The sequence below is a fragment of the Odocoileus virginianus genome, chromosome 11, assembly GCF_023699985.2.
Source record: "Odocoileus virginianus isolate 20LAN1187 ecotype Illinois chromosome 11, Ovbor_1.2, whole genome shotgun sequence".
NCBI classification, from domain to species: Eukaryota; Metazoa; Chordata; class Mammalia; order Artiodactyla; family Cervidae; genus Odocoileus; species Odocoileus virginianus.
The window spans coordinates 4,168,840-4,183,376 of NC_069684.1; the positions used below are offsets into that span (position 1 = coordinate 4,168,840).

Sequence of the window (14,537 nt, forward strand, 5' to 3'; positions counted from 1 at the left end):
AACTTAAAAGTCAAAATAGCTTTTTTTAATTTTCCAAATCACAGGTTTTATGCCACTCACCGAAATGTTCTTTTGGAAGGTCTTCATTACTGCGGAAAAGGGAGGGAGAATAGAATGAGTTTTCTCAGGTCCTAGAAAAATATTCAAAAGTATTTTTCTAGATTTCCTAATCTTTTTTCTTACTTTAAGCATTAAAATTAAAATTTTTGACATAAAAATGTAATATAAATAGAATTATAGTTGTGGGTAATGGTTATTTATTAAAAAACATTATTTAATATCCCATGAATTACCTTCCTTACAAATTTAGCTAACTGATAAAAATAAGATACTATTTTTATGTTTTATTCCCTGGTAATACAAATAAAAACCTTATTTTATAATGTTTTAGTGTCTTAGAACAGAGGGAGCTTCAGAATCTCTCTAGGATACCTATTTAGGATATAACAGTGAGAAAGGTTAGCATCACTGACTGCATAGACGTGAGTCTGAGCCAACTCTGGGAGATGGTGAAGGACAGGGAAGCCTGGTGTGCTGCAGTCCACAGGGTCTCAGAAAGCTGGTCATGACGTAGAGACTAACAGAGTGACAAAGGTATTTTCAAAGAAGGGTTAAATGGCCACCTCAAGGCCAAGTAGACAGCTGGAGACAGACAATGTGAAACTGGGTCTCCTGATTCTAATTTTAGGTTATTTGCATTATTGTAAAGTCAAAGAAATAGTTTTAAGATATTGATATGCTCACTTTTCAAAAAGAGTTGAAAATATATGCTTTTATGTACTGAGAAACTCCTGACATGCATTTGAAGGAGTAAGTGTGCAGAAATGTTATGGTTTTGTTGAGAATAAGTGCCAGTCTGTGGCGTAGGTAATTATTTACATTTTCTTAATGTGATACTAAGAAATTCAGTCTGAATTATTTGATGTTTTTTATAATATATTTGCTTTTCTGCTGTTTTTAACTTACCACTGAGATAAAAAAAAATTCTTATTTATCCTTTTTGTCTCTTCCTCCTCATCAGTTTTTTTCCAACTAGTTTGTATTTTTTTTTGGTTACCCTGACATTTCCTGCATTTATTTATTTATTTTTGGCCACACCACACAGCTTGTCCTCATCACTCTTTTAAGCCAAGTTTTCTAAAATTATAAAGAATACTTCTACATGGAGATTGTCCTAAAGACTAAGGAGATTGTATTTTGAACACCTGGGAACCAAATTCTTGTCAAGGTTAATTCATGTAGCACATTTATTATGCGCCTACTGTGTGTTTGGCACAGTCCATGCACTGAGGCCTCAGCAGTGAGCAAAGTGAAGTCCAGACACTCTTGAAGCCGAGTCCCCCTGATGTGGCAGATAGAAACACGAGTGAGTGGGTAGCCGTCAGGCCACGTGGCGCTGAGAGCTGGGGATAAGAGAGAAGATCGTGGGGGGGGGGGTTGGAAAGCGAGAGCAGGTTCCAGTGACGTGCCTGGCAGTCCGGGAAGGCCCTCCTGGGAGGCGGGACCTCTCCCGTGAGAGGTCCGAAGGTGGCATCGGAGTGAGCTGTGTGAGTGAACGCGGTCTGTATAGGGACACCTTAGAAATACATCTGATGGGACACAGTATGGAGATCCCTCAGAAGACCAAAACCAGACCCAGGGTGCAGTTAGCAGTGACACTCCCGGGCTTTTATCTGAAGAAGACAAAAAACACCAACTCAAAAAGGTGTCTACATGCCTGTGTTCATTGTAGCATTATTCACAGTGCCAAGGTAAGCAATTTAGGTGCCCCTTAGAGATGAGTGAATAAAGAAGGTGAAGTGTGTATATAGATATATATATACACACACACACATGCATACAATGGAATATTTCTCAGCCATAGAAAGGAATAAAACCTTGCCATTTATAATAATATGGGTGGACCTGGAGGGTATTATGCTAAGTGAAATAAGTCAGACTGAGAAAGGCAAATACCCTATGCTCTCACTTATGTGTTGAATCTAGAAAACAAAACAAACATAACAAACAGACTCACAGATACAGAGAACAAACAGGTGGTTGTCAGAGGTGAGGGGGGTGGGAGGAGGGTGGGTAAAATAGGTGAAGGGGGGATCGAGGCACCAACTTCCAGTTATAAAATGAACAAGTCACAGGAATGTGACGTACAACAGAGGGAATATACTCAGTGATATTACAACTTTGGTGACAGACGGTACCTAGAGTTACTAGTGTGGATCATTTTGTAACATACAGTGCTCAGTATCCTGTCCAACTCTTCATGACCCTATGGACTGTAGCCTTGCTCAGTCATGTCCCAACTCTTCACAGCCCCATGGACTGTAGCCCCGCCGGCTCAGTCCATGGGATTCTCCAGGCAAGATTACTGGAGTGGGTTGCCGTTTCCTCCTTCAGGAGACATTCCCGGACAGGAATCAAATCTGCATCTCTTGCGTCTCCTACATCGTCAGGTGGATTCTTTACCACTGAGCCATCTGGGAAGCCCTTTGTCATGTATAAAAATCCCAAATCACTATATTGTACTCATGAAACTAATATAATATAATATTTTAAGTCAGTTATACTGCAATTAAAAAAAAGAAATCTGTATACATATAAATATTTTGTGAAAAAACTTTTTGGTAAGTAGTATAAAATACTGGTGTTTCTTCCCACTGTAATTTATAAACACCTCTTAATGTCTAAGTAACTCTTCTTCCACTCAGCTTTTGACTTTCAACCTGGGAGCATGGGAGTGGCAGTAGTTATAATCTCATAGGGTTGCTTTAAAGATGATTGTTGTGTGTACATGCACACACACAATGCACATATGTACGTGTGAAGTGCTTAGAGTTTTGTCTGTGTAAGATTGAATGACCGTTAGCTATAAATTTATAATAGACTGGATCTGCAGTTTACAGTAAAAATTAACATGCCTATCCTTTTACTTCATTTGAATTAAAATATAATTTAATTATTTTATTGATGTTATTAATTTTAACAATATTAATTATTAACTATAACAATATGATAAATATCAATTATAGTATTAACTATTAAATGTAACAAACTATTAATTATACTATTAGTAATATTAATAAATATTAATTTAATGATTAAATAAATAAATTGTTATATAATTTGATTAAATTAATAAAGGCTCGGTATTAGGGAGTTGTTTCTTATATTCGAGGTAAACTTAATACCAGTTGTTTATGAGAGTTCCTGAAAACTTGGTGGTGGTGTCAGCTCTCAGTTAACAGCTTCGCTTTGGTTCACTGTCTGGGGCAGGAGTACTGACAAAAGAAACATAATTCAAGCTTGCTTTTATGATCTCCTCACCCTTCTTACATGGAGGAAGCTGCATTGAATCTAGCTTAACAGATTTCATGCACACACACACATATACACACACATGCTATAAATTCCAGACATAGTAATGTTTAAGGTCAAAGACTAGTACCATAACATAAATTAGAAATAAGCTATTTTTTAGAAAGAGTTTAGTGAAATCTCTGAAACAACCAAGGAAGGAATATTTAATGTATCAGTGAATTGAGGTTAAAAACTGCTGTCCATGAAGCTTTTTACATTCTTATAGGATTGTGTATACCATAAAAACTATTATGTACTTCATGCAAGAAATTGTGTTTTGCCTATTTTCAGTTGTTTTTAAATCGATGACCAGATTGTTAATTTCTAGAAGAACACATGTAAGTTGTCTTCACATACATAATTTTATTATAGTTTTGGGAACTTTGGATTTACATTTTGATGGTTGTAATTGTATTAGAATGGTGTTTGTCAACTTTATAGCTTTCTGGGGTTTTACTGGTGATCCACTGGCAGACAATGAGCTATTTGAGGACCCTTTCCTTTAGGTATTGTTTGTAGTCAAAATTATAATTTGTAATTATCTTTTTAGTGATAAACTTTAAAGAAGCAGTTTAGTCTTGAGATATGTTAGCGAAAGTATCAGGAATATTGTTTATGTTTTAATAGCTTTTCACAGGTTTTTCCTCCTTTATGTTAAGATGTATCTTGCTAGGGCGCACTGCTGTACTTTTCTGTGTCTTTGAGTTGAATGGATCAGGACGTGATCGGTCGTGTGTTCATCCTTCTGACGGGCATGTTATCCGGTACCCAGGGAAGGGTTCCTGGCAACCCTGAGCAGGAACACTGATTTTGTGCATGCCGTGGGCAGACCCTGGAGGCCCAAGCCCCGAGCGAACAGCAGACAAGCAAGAGCGCCTCAGCCCAGAGTCTCCTGATTCAAAGCAAAGGAATAAATCATGACATTACAAGGGGGTATCCGCTGACTTATTGCTGTTTTGTGACCGGAGGTAGGGAGAGATTGCTGTTTAAAGCCGTGTCATCGGCTCTCAAGTCAGCCAGGCGTGAAGCCTTGTCGTGTGCTCTGTAGCTGTGCCCGCCCAGACTTCCCCTAACTAGTCAGCTGGGGCCGCGCGTTCTGTCTGCGGCACCGGGCTGCCCGGCGTCTGACAGCAGCCCTCTCGTCATCCTGTCAGTGATGTGTTAACCGGAGTGTGTCCTCGTGGCCTGCAGAAGCAGGTACAAGCGACACTCCCTTCCGAGCAGCTGTCTGCGTGTCGGCTCCCACGCCGAGCAGCGTTTGGCGGGTGGGCACACCCTCACGGCGCCTGTGAGTGCATCAGGCACAGAGCTCTGGCTGCGGGTTCCGTGTCCCACGCCCCGAGTGCCTGCGTTGCGCTGAGTCACTGTCCTCTGCTCCTTCGTTATGGTCGCCCCCAGGCGTTTGAGCATGTGCTTTCCCCCCTGCTCCCGTTAATACCATCCAGGGCCTCTGCAGAAGGACGTCCTGTGATCCCCGGGAAATGGGCTGGCGAACTGTGGACTCGCAGGTCGGGTTGGATGGAGGGGGAATCCGGAGGAGGTCCAGCCTCTCCATCTGGGTTTTCCGCCGTCTGCGCTCATCCCTGAGCGGCACCACCTGTATCCGCGTTCCATCTGGAGCCGGCTGTGCAGAGAGCCTTTCTGGAGACCAAGAACTGAGCAGTTGGGGTGAGAACAGATATTACCCAGTCTCCTCCCATCCCAGATGATGGAAGCGTGTTTCCCCCCTTAACGATGTTAGAGCTATGGCAGAGTGGTGCGGTTAGCAGTTATTACCCTGACCTCTCAGGGAAAGGTAGTCTGGAGACAGCTTTTGGGTGTTTGTTTCTTCCCAAAGCCCACAGCAGCCAGTCACATTGGCTGACCCTGCAGACAGTGACTCTGCTGATCAGCCTGTTATTTGACTTGATCCTCTTCTTCGGAGCACTGTGTTTTCATGCATTGCCAAGTGGATGTGGCCAGAGTGTGCACGCAGGACTGTTGAGGCAGTTGTGTGACACTTTGTGGGAAGTTACGTGTGGTCGGAAACTTCTCAGCTGGGAAAACTGCTTGTGTTTGCATCTCCCAAGTCTCGGGGTGATGAGAGATGCTTTTCATAGAAACGAGGACATAAAGGGTCAGAACCGTGGTGGTGTGTGTGTGTGCAGTAATTTAATCATTTAATTGTGACTATCAGAACAGCTTATAGAATAACCTTTGCACTAATTACATAATGTAATATGAAGTGTTCACCTGACATGGAAACCGTCAGGACAGAAACGTGTCTTATTGCCCCTTTGGCACTTGTCTCTTTGAATAATAATAATTATAAATAGTAATGATGACAGTGATGATGTTAAAGGTTTCTTCGTAAATTCTGAAGTTTACAAGTTTAGGGCAATTTCCATACAGTCTTTAGAAAAAGACTTGTGTTCAGCTGTCTTCTACTAGAAGATTTTAATTTTTTTTTTTAAAAACTATGCCCAAATTGTAATGCCTTGGTGGGAAAGTTACCATCATCTTGTACCCTTTCGGCTGTATGAGTGCCTGTCTTGTTCAGTCTGTACGGGAACTTGGTTTGGTATCTTTGGGCCTTCGTGTAGTTCTGAGTAGGACGCACTGCTCCCTTCCCTTGGAAAGCGGTATTTTCTTCGCTCATTGGATGTTCATGGTGCACAGACTACCTTTCCCTGAGAGGTCGGGGTAATAACTGCTCCTGCCTCTTGTTGTGTAGAAACAAACTGATTTATTCTTGGTCGTGGAGATCAGTCGCTCCAGCCAGTAGATCAGCCCGTTAGCCTGCTGGTTCAGTGGTGTTCGGAGGGCCAGATGGCATCTTATCATCCTGTTCAGGTGGACGCCTTCCGTCTGGAGGTCCGATCTCCAAACTGGAAGAGCTCTGCTCAGCTGGGGCAGGAAGGAGAACTTGCCCAAGGGGTGTTGTTAGGTGTGGTGTTGTGGGGCCACCCCACCTCACCCCTGACCCCTGATCCCGTGTCTTCTGGCTCTGGGATAAGCAACACCATGAAATGTTTTCTGATTCAGAGCCTGTCCTGCATCGTGTAAAACAGAGCTGCCCCCTCCCCGCCAAGGGTGCTGCTCCCCACGGGGGACATACCTGGGTCTTGGGTGCGCAGCCCCCCTTCCAGTTCGGCCGGTGGCTTCTTGACTCGAAGTGTGGGCGGGAGGAGTCACGTCCACGGCCCTGAGCCTGCCGTCACTTTGCAATTCGACAGATAACCCTGATGATTGGCATGCTGTACGCAGTGCCGTGCCCTTGGGCATGTGCGTCTCTGAGTCCGGCGGTAGCCGTGCTGGCAGAGACGGCAGGTCCTCACCCAGACCTTCGTCCAGTGACCCTGAGCCTGATCAAGCCTCCTCCTGGACGGAAGAGGTTCAGCGTTGTTAACTGCCGATACTGCGTGGCCCAGCTGCTTGCCAGGGAGACGCCTCCCTCGAAGCCTCCTGCCACCGCACCTCCCAAAGCAGGTCCAGTGGCCCGCCGGGGGCTACTGGTGGTGTCGCCCTGTGGGAGCCGGCCTCCTAGGGCCCAGCATGTATCCACCCTCCTGCAGCGCGTCTCAGGGCCTCTGCCCCGTCCTCCGCCCCCCACTCAGGACAGCACAGGTGCCCCCAGGGCGCAGGCAGGGAGCGGAGAGGGAATCCGGGGCGGGGGGCAGGCGTGGAAGGCACCGCTTCCCTAGACCTGTCACATCCCCGCGGCTGACCACCGTGATAAATAGTGTCACAGGAAGAGGGGAGCGAGTTAACAACCTGAGGAGCAAACCAGGAACTTGCTTTTCAAGGAGACGTTTGGCTTTGGTCGAGTTTTCCAAACAAGAGTGTAATGGTAGTTATTCATTTAGTATTGATAAAATACTATTATTTGCCAGGTACTGGGAATTTCAAGGTTATTTATGATTCTAAGTCATAAATAATAAACTAGATTGGGTCAGTCAAGGCCAAGGCAGCGTGACTAGGACTCTGATGTGGGAAAGGTAGGAGAGAGGGCGGTAGGTTAAAGAGTTGACCCCAGTATCACACCTGGTTCTTGGAAGGAAGTTGGTGTTTTGTCTTGGAAATATTTACTTGTGTGTGTGTGTGTGTGTGAGAGAGAGAGAGAGAGAGAGAAGTCGTGCTACAAAATTTGGCTGGACAGACAGGCAGTGGCCAGATTGTGAAGAATCTCGTTTGCTAAATTAAGGGGTTTGGATTTTATCCAGCAGACTGTGGGCAGGCAAATAGGGGACATGCTGTGACCAGCTTTGTTTTGGGGATGGGAACTCTGGTGGTGGTATATTAGTAGAAGAAAACCAGAGCAGGGAAACTCTGACTGACAGGTGTCCAGTGAAAAGGCAGTCACAGCGATTCACCCAGAGTGGGCCAGCTCCTGGATGAACAGTGACCACGAAAGGCAGATGAGGTTGGGGTTTAGAAACATGGCTAATAAGGGGACGTCTGTCGTGCGTAGAGCCTACTTGAAAGCAGATAAAGAAGAGGGGCAAGTTTAGGCTGACACAGAAAGGACACACACTCACCAGGTACTTACTTACTGTCTGACGCAGCGGGGCAGAGCCTGCTGCCATTTGCTATGAGAAAGTGGTGACTATGGAGTGTGTGTGCGTGAGCACATATACACACACACGTGGATGCTCATGTCCTTGTTTATATATTTGTGCTCAGTCACTCAGCCGTGTCCAGCTCTTTGCAACCCCATGGCCTGTAGCCGCCCCAGGCTGTTCTGTCCATAGACTTCTCCAGACGAGAATACTACAGTGGGTTGCCATTCGCTTCCTCGGGGGATCTTCCTGACCCAGCGATTGAACCTGGGTCTCCTACATTGCAGGCAGATTCTTTACTGTCTGAGCCACCAGAGAGGCCCATGTTTATGTATAGGTGTGCACATTTAAAAGCCTTTGGGGTGCATGCCAAATACATGTATGTGTACTCTAAGTATGTATGTGAATATTACATACAAGGTAAACAATGCAGCATATGATATATATGTGTGTAGTGTTTCATCCTTACTCAATTATATGTAATTTACGAATGGTTAGTCACTTTGCTCCACTTGTGAAGATTCAGACACTCCTTTGGGACTGCCTTGCACCTGTGGTTGTCTTACCGTTGCTAGCGGTTCACCATCAGTTTTGTTCCTGGTTAAGAGATATTTTTAGGTTATGATTTTCAGAGATGCTTAATAGTTTAAGAAAATAGGTTCAGTCAATTAGGTTTTATTTATTGGTTATTTGGACCATGTCCCTCAATACGGTAGTAGTGTGGTTTTACCAATATTATCTTCTAAAATTAGAGCCAACATTTGCTGGGTCATCAAAAAAGTAAGAGAGTTCCAGAAAAACATCTATTTCTGCTTTATTGACTATGCCAAAGCCTTTGACTGTGTGGATCACAATAAACTGTGGAAAATTCTGAAAGAGATGGGAATACCACACCACCTTACCTGCCTCTTGAGAAATCTGTATGCAGGTCAGGAAGCAACAGTTAGAACTGGACATGGCACAACAGACTGGTTCCAAATAGGAAAAGGTGTACGTCAAGGCTGTATATTGTCACCCTGCTTATTTAACTTATATGCAGAGTACATCATGAGAAACGCTGGGCTGGATGAAGCACAAGCTGGAATCAAGATTGACAGGAGAAATATCAATAACCTCAGATATGCAGATGACACCACCCTTATGGCAGAAAGTGAAGAAGAACTGAAGAGCCTCTTGATGAAAGTGAAAGAGGAGAGTGAAAAAGTTGGCTTAAAGCTCAACATTCAGAAAACTAAGATCATGGCATCCGGTCCCATCACTTCATGGCAAATAGATGGGGAAACAGTGGAAACAGTGGCTGACTTTATTTTTCTGGGCTCCAAAATCACAGATGGTGCAACAAAATGCAGATGGTGATTGCAGCCATGAAATTAAAAGATGCTTACGACAAACCTAGACAGCTTATTAAAAAGCAGAGACATTACTTTGTCCACAAAGATCCGTCTAGTTAAGGCTATGGTTTTTCCAGTAGTAATGTATGGATGTGAGAGCTGGACTATAAAGAAAGCTGAGTGCCAAAGAACTCATGCTTTTGAACTGTGGTGTTGGAGAAGACTCTTGAGAATCCCTTGGATTGCAAGGAGATCCAACCAGTCCATTCTAAAGGAAATCAGTCCTGGGTGTTGATTGGAAGGACTGATGTTGAAGCTGAAACTCCAATATTTTGGCCACCTGATGTGAAGAGCTGACTCATTTGAAAAGACCCTGATGTTGGGAAAGATTGAAGGCAGGAGGAGAAGGGGACGACTGAGGATGAGATGGCTGGATGGCATCACTGACTCAATGGACATGAGTTTGGGTAAACTCCAGGAGTTGGTGATGGACAGGGAGGCCTGGTGTGCTGCAGTTCATGGGGTTGCAAAGAGTCGGACACGACTGAGTGACTGAACTGAACTGACTGAAAATTAGAGATTTATGTTTTAGTTCATGATTACTAAGCTGAAAACATTGGATGATTTCATGTAAGCCAGTTTTTTCTTTTATCCTGAAATTTATTATGTAACAGATGAATCAGTTGAACAAGAGTGATCTCCAGGTTTCTTCCTAATTTTCAATTGCAGGATTCTTTAATTGTATGATTTACTTCTTAAATAACTGCCTCATTTTAAAGTATAGTTTATATGTAATTCACATGAACACCCTCACTTCCAGTCCTCTAGAATCCAGTGTCTGGAAGCTTGTGTGGAGAGAAGGCAGATACGTTTGAGCTGTGTTAGTGTCAGGCTCCTGAATATTGTGGAAAAGCAGATGGGTCTCCTCTAGGAAAAGCAAAACTGCTGCTGAATCAACTTGAAGAGTGTGAACTAGAGAGCAGAGACAGCAGTAAACTTAGTGACGAGAAAGTCACAGAGGGGAGGAAACAGATTTGCCGGCGTGGGTGTTTCTGTGCAGTGTGACAGCTGCAGAAATGCAGAGTTGAGGCTCACTCGAGTGTAGGCTCCTGGAGGGCAGGGGTCTCGCCTCTCTTGTTCATCATCCTGTCCCCAGCACCAGTAGCAATGTCTGACACCCGTGGTATGTCCCCACGACTAGTTGTGTGATTTGGGGCAGTCGTTTAACTTTGTTTCGGTTCCCCCACCTGTAAAATGAATGAAAGCATGAGTACATGAAAGAAGCACGACAGCGAGACAGCCTTGGAGCTATTTGGCTCTCCAGCCAAGAGATGAGCAGAGCTTTCCCAGGGACTCGGGTGCAGGGAGGTCAGGATGAATGTTTGGTAGTGAAACAGCAGGACACACCACCCTAAAGGAGGCGGCAAGAGTGACGTATAAGATAATGTCTTATTATAAAAATGCATTGAAAAACACAGGGTACACCAATCACTGTCTTCTTTCATGACACAGGATTGCTGTTTCAACTGTCAAGTGGAGTGTTGGAGTTTTGCTCTACTAAGAATGTTGCATAGTTGGAATAACCTTGCATTTTTCAGGTAGCCAGTTGCTACCTTTCTTGGCCTAAACTTTTAAATATGAATGTAAATTAAATACTTTTAAACAGATGGTCTCTTTATGCTTTCCACTAAAATTTTTTTCATTCCATGAGGAATTTATCGCTGCAGCAGTTTATCCTGTGTACCCATAACTGTTTATAGCACTTAGGTTTCTGAGTTAAATATTGATTCACTGAAAAATCAAATGAAGTCTCTAATCAATAATTCTTACATTTTATGCATAAATAAATTCCTAGGGGACATAAGTATGTCCCTCAATAATTCTTATAGAACTTTAGTTGCACGCAGAGGGACTTTTACAGAAAAAAAAAAAAAAAAGACTCTGGCTAAGAGACGCAGAGCCCAGAGTGACAGGAGCAGTGACGGGTCAGGCTGAGATCTTTACTTGTCAAGTGTGTGAATTAGAATCGTGCTGTTTTCTGTTGTGGTCGTCACACTCAATGGACTGTCTTCCTGTCGTCTCCTTGGAAATCTGATAATGTGTTTTTTTTTCCCTCTTCAAAATACATGTTTACCGAATCACTTAAAACATGGCCTAGTTGTATCAGGGGGCTGATTTCCTCTAATGAATATATAGTTTAACTTTCGGAGCAAAGTATAAGTGAGATTTCATATCACAAAGGGAAGGAACTTGGGTTTCGCTTCCAACTAAGTACACTTGCAGATCGAGATGATGACTCGTAGAATTTTCATCATTTCCCTCTGTGACATTTTGGAGAGACTGCTCTGTTGGTTTCCTGCAGATTCTGATGCCTGGGGAAAGTTTTTTTCATTGCACCTCTATCACAGATTTTGAATTTTTCATTTAAAGGTCATCTGTTCTTGTTTGTCTGTTCAAAGACTCCTTCTCTGCTATATAATTAGTATAAAATGTTTTCAGCCACTATATATTATTCAAAGCCTTATAATGATGGGGATTTTGAATCTTTGTATATCAAAAGCCAGGTTAAAATAATAGTTAGTGTATTCCGGAGCCTCTGGCATTGGCATCCTGGCTTTGCCACTTGCTAGATGTCTGAAGTGAAGTGAAAATGAAAGTTGCTCAGTCCTGTCCGACTCCTTGCGACCCCATGGACCACACAGTCTATGGAATTCTCCAGGCCAGAATACTGGAGTGGGTAGCTGTTTCCTTCTCCAGGGGATCTTCCAAACCCACGGTTCGAAGCCAAGCCTCCTGCATTGCAGGCAGATTCTTTCCCAGCTGAGCCACGACAGAAGCCCAAGAATACTGGAGTGGGTAGCCTGTCCCTTCTCCAGCGGATCTTCCCGACCCAGGAATCAAACCGGGGTTTCCTGCACCGCAGGCAGATCCTTTACCAGCGGAGCCAGTTGTGTGACCTCAGGCCAGTGGTGTAACTTTGCTGCAGAGTCCTGGTCTGTGAAGTGGGCATAATGATCATAGTACCTAATTCATAAGGTGGTTATAGCATAAACCTGAGTGTGTCAGGTGCTGAGAATGTGCCTGGCCCAGGGCCAGTTTGCATCATCGAAACGTTTACTCCTCACTGTGGTCAGTGACACCATAGCCCTTAGACTTGTGGCCACAAAGGGAAGGTCCAGTTCCCTTCGTACCGTGACTCAGTTCACTGTTAGCAACCTTTGTTGTCAGGCTTCTCTGCTTTCACAGGCCCCAGGTCTTGTCTCTTTCACGTGGCTTCCGTACATGCTTATTTCAGAGTTGTACTCTGTAGGAAATAAATATCCCTGTGAGTTTTTGTGTGTATGTGTTAGTATGTTGGGACTATATCAGTTTGGCATATTGAGTATGCTTGGTGAAGTTATATGTGGATTTATATATTCCTGTGCCTTTTAACAAAGGTGATAAGGATTTTTTTTTTTCCCCTTAAGCCTTTATTTGGTACCTTTTCTTGTTTATTTGGTACATTTCATTTTTGTTTAGTGACAGCAGTGTATTCCTTCAGTCTCAGGAATGTGATGTCAGTGATGTTTTCTGACCCAAACATCGAATCTTCTTCTCCCCTATCCCCTGGTTTCATGAAGAACCGTGGTGGTGGAGAAACAGCTGATGTGTCCAAAGAGCGCTGTGGGGGCCTAGGCCGATCGTGAACCTACAACTACCTAGAATCTTGGTTAATTCTAATCAAAGAAATGTGATTATCATTTCCCTTTAAGCTTAGAGATTCAGTGCATCATAGGTAATCCAAAAGTAAGAAGAGTCTCCCTCTTACTTGGCTTATTTATCGATCTCATTTCTTTCTTTTTAATTGCCTTGTAGTTGATTTATAATATTCTGCTTGTTTCAGGTGGACCGTATGGTTCAGTGTGTCTATGGATTCTGCACCATTTGATCTCATGTCTTTACAGGCCTTCATTCTCCAGAGCAAACCTCTACAGCTCTTCGTTGGCCTTCCTCCATCTGAGAAGTTCTGGAAACGTTCTAGGGAATTGATTTGTTGTGACAGTCAGCACTGTGTTCAGAGGTGCAGGCAGATCTCATCTAGAATGAAACCTGGCGTCTTCACTGGGTCCCGGGAGTCTCCTCAGCTCCAACCTGCTTCCTCTCTGACCTTATCCCCTGCTGCTCCGCTGTTTGATCCAACCAGCTGAGCCCCCCGCTGCTCGGTGAAGGTGCCGAGCCTGCCCCCCCAGGACTCCTGGATGCCCCTCTCCCCGCGTGCACCCCTCAGCTCCCGTCGTTCAGTCGGGTATGAGTGCACCTGTGGCCGCGCCAGAGTTTGTCCCCCACCTCCTGTCACTCTCTCCCCTCTTAGCCTGCTTTAGGCTTCTTCACAGAATTCACCCCTCACTTAAACATAAATAGATGTTTTACTTGTTTACTGTTTGCTCTCCACACCGATACGTAAGCTTCGTGGACATGGGGGCTTGTTCTGCATCCCTGTCTCTTTGTTGTTCTCGTTGAGTCATTAGGTCGTGTCTGACTCTTTGCGACCCCACGGACCGCAGCACGCCAGGCCTCCCTGTCCTTCACCACCTCCCAGAGCTTGCTCAAACTCATGTCCACTGAGTCTGTGATGCCATCCAACCATCTCATCCTCTGTCATCCCCTTTTCCTCCCGCCTTCAGTCTTTCCCAGCATCAGGGTCTTTTCCAGTGAGGCAGCTCTTGGTATCAGGTGGCCAGAGTATTGGAGCTTCAGCTTCAGCATTAGTCCTTCCAGTGAATTTTCAGGGTTGATTTCCTTGAGGATTGACTGGTTTCATCTTCTTGCAGTCCAAGGGACTCTCAAAGACTCTTCTCCAGCATCACAGCTTGAAGACATCATTTCTTCAGTGCTCAGCCTTCTTTATGGCCCAATTCTTACATCCATATATGACTACTGGAAAAACCATAGCTTTGACTAGATGGGCCTTTGTTGGCAAAGTGATGTCTCTACTTTTTAATATGCTGTCCAGGTTTGTCGCAGCTTTTCTTCCAAGGAGCAAGAATCTTTTAATTTCATGGCTGCAGTCACTGTCCACACTGATTTTGGAGCCCAAGAAAATAAAGTCTGTTTCAATTGCTTAGTAGAAATTTATGATGGCACATGGCAGGTACTCAAAAACTTTGTTGAATTAAGTGACTAAGTTATTATAATGTTTCCAATTTCACAGTTACCTACTGTATGTTAAATTTTTCAGAGATTATCTTTAGATAGATTTTGAAGGTGGGTCTGAATTGTCTAGGTAAAGTGTTCTGTTAACCATCTGTATGGAAAAAACAATTCTTAACCATTA

General features: G+C 43.9%; 1 protein-coding gene across 3 annotated transcripts in view; it reads left to right on the forward strand.

Annotated features, from left to right (window-relative positions):
* The window catches only part of DENND1B (DENN domain containing 1B), a 261,115-nt gene that overhangs the window by 136,102 nt on the left and 110,476 nt on the right, over nt 1–14,537 (forward strand). The gene's annotated exons all lie outside the window — the stretch shown is intronic.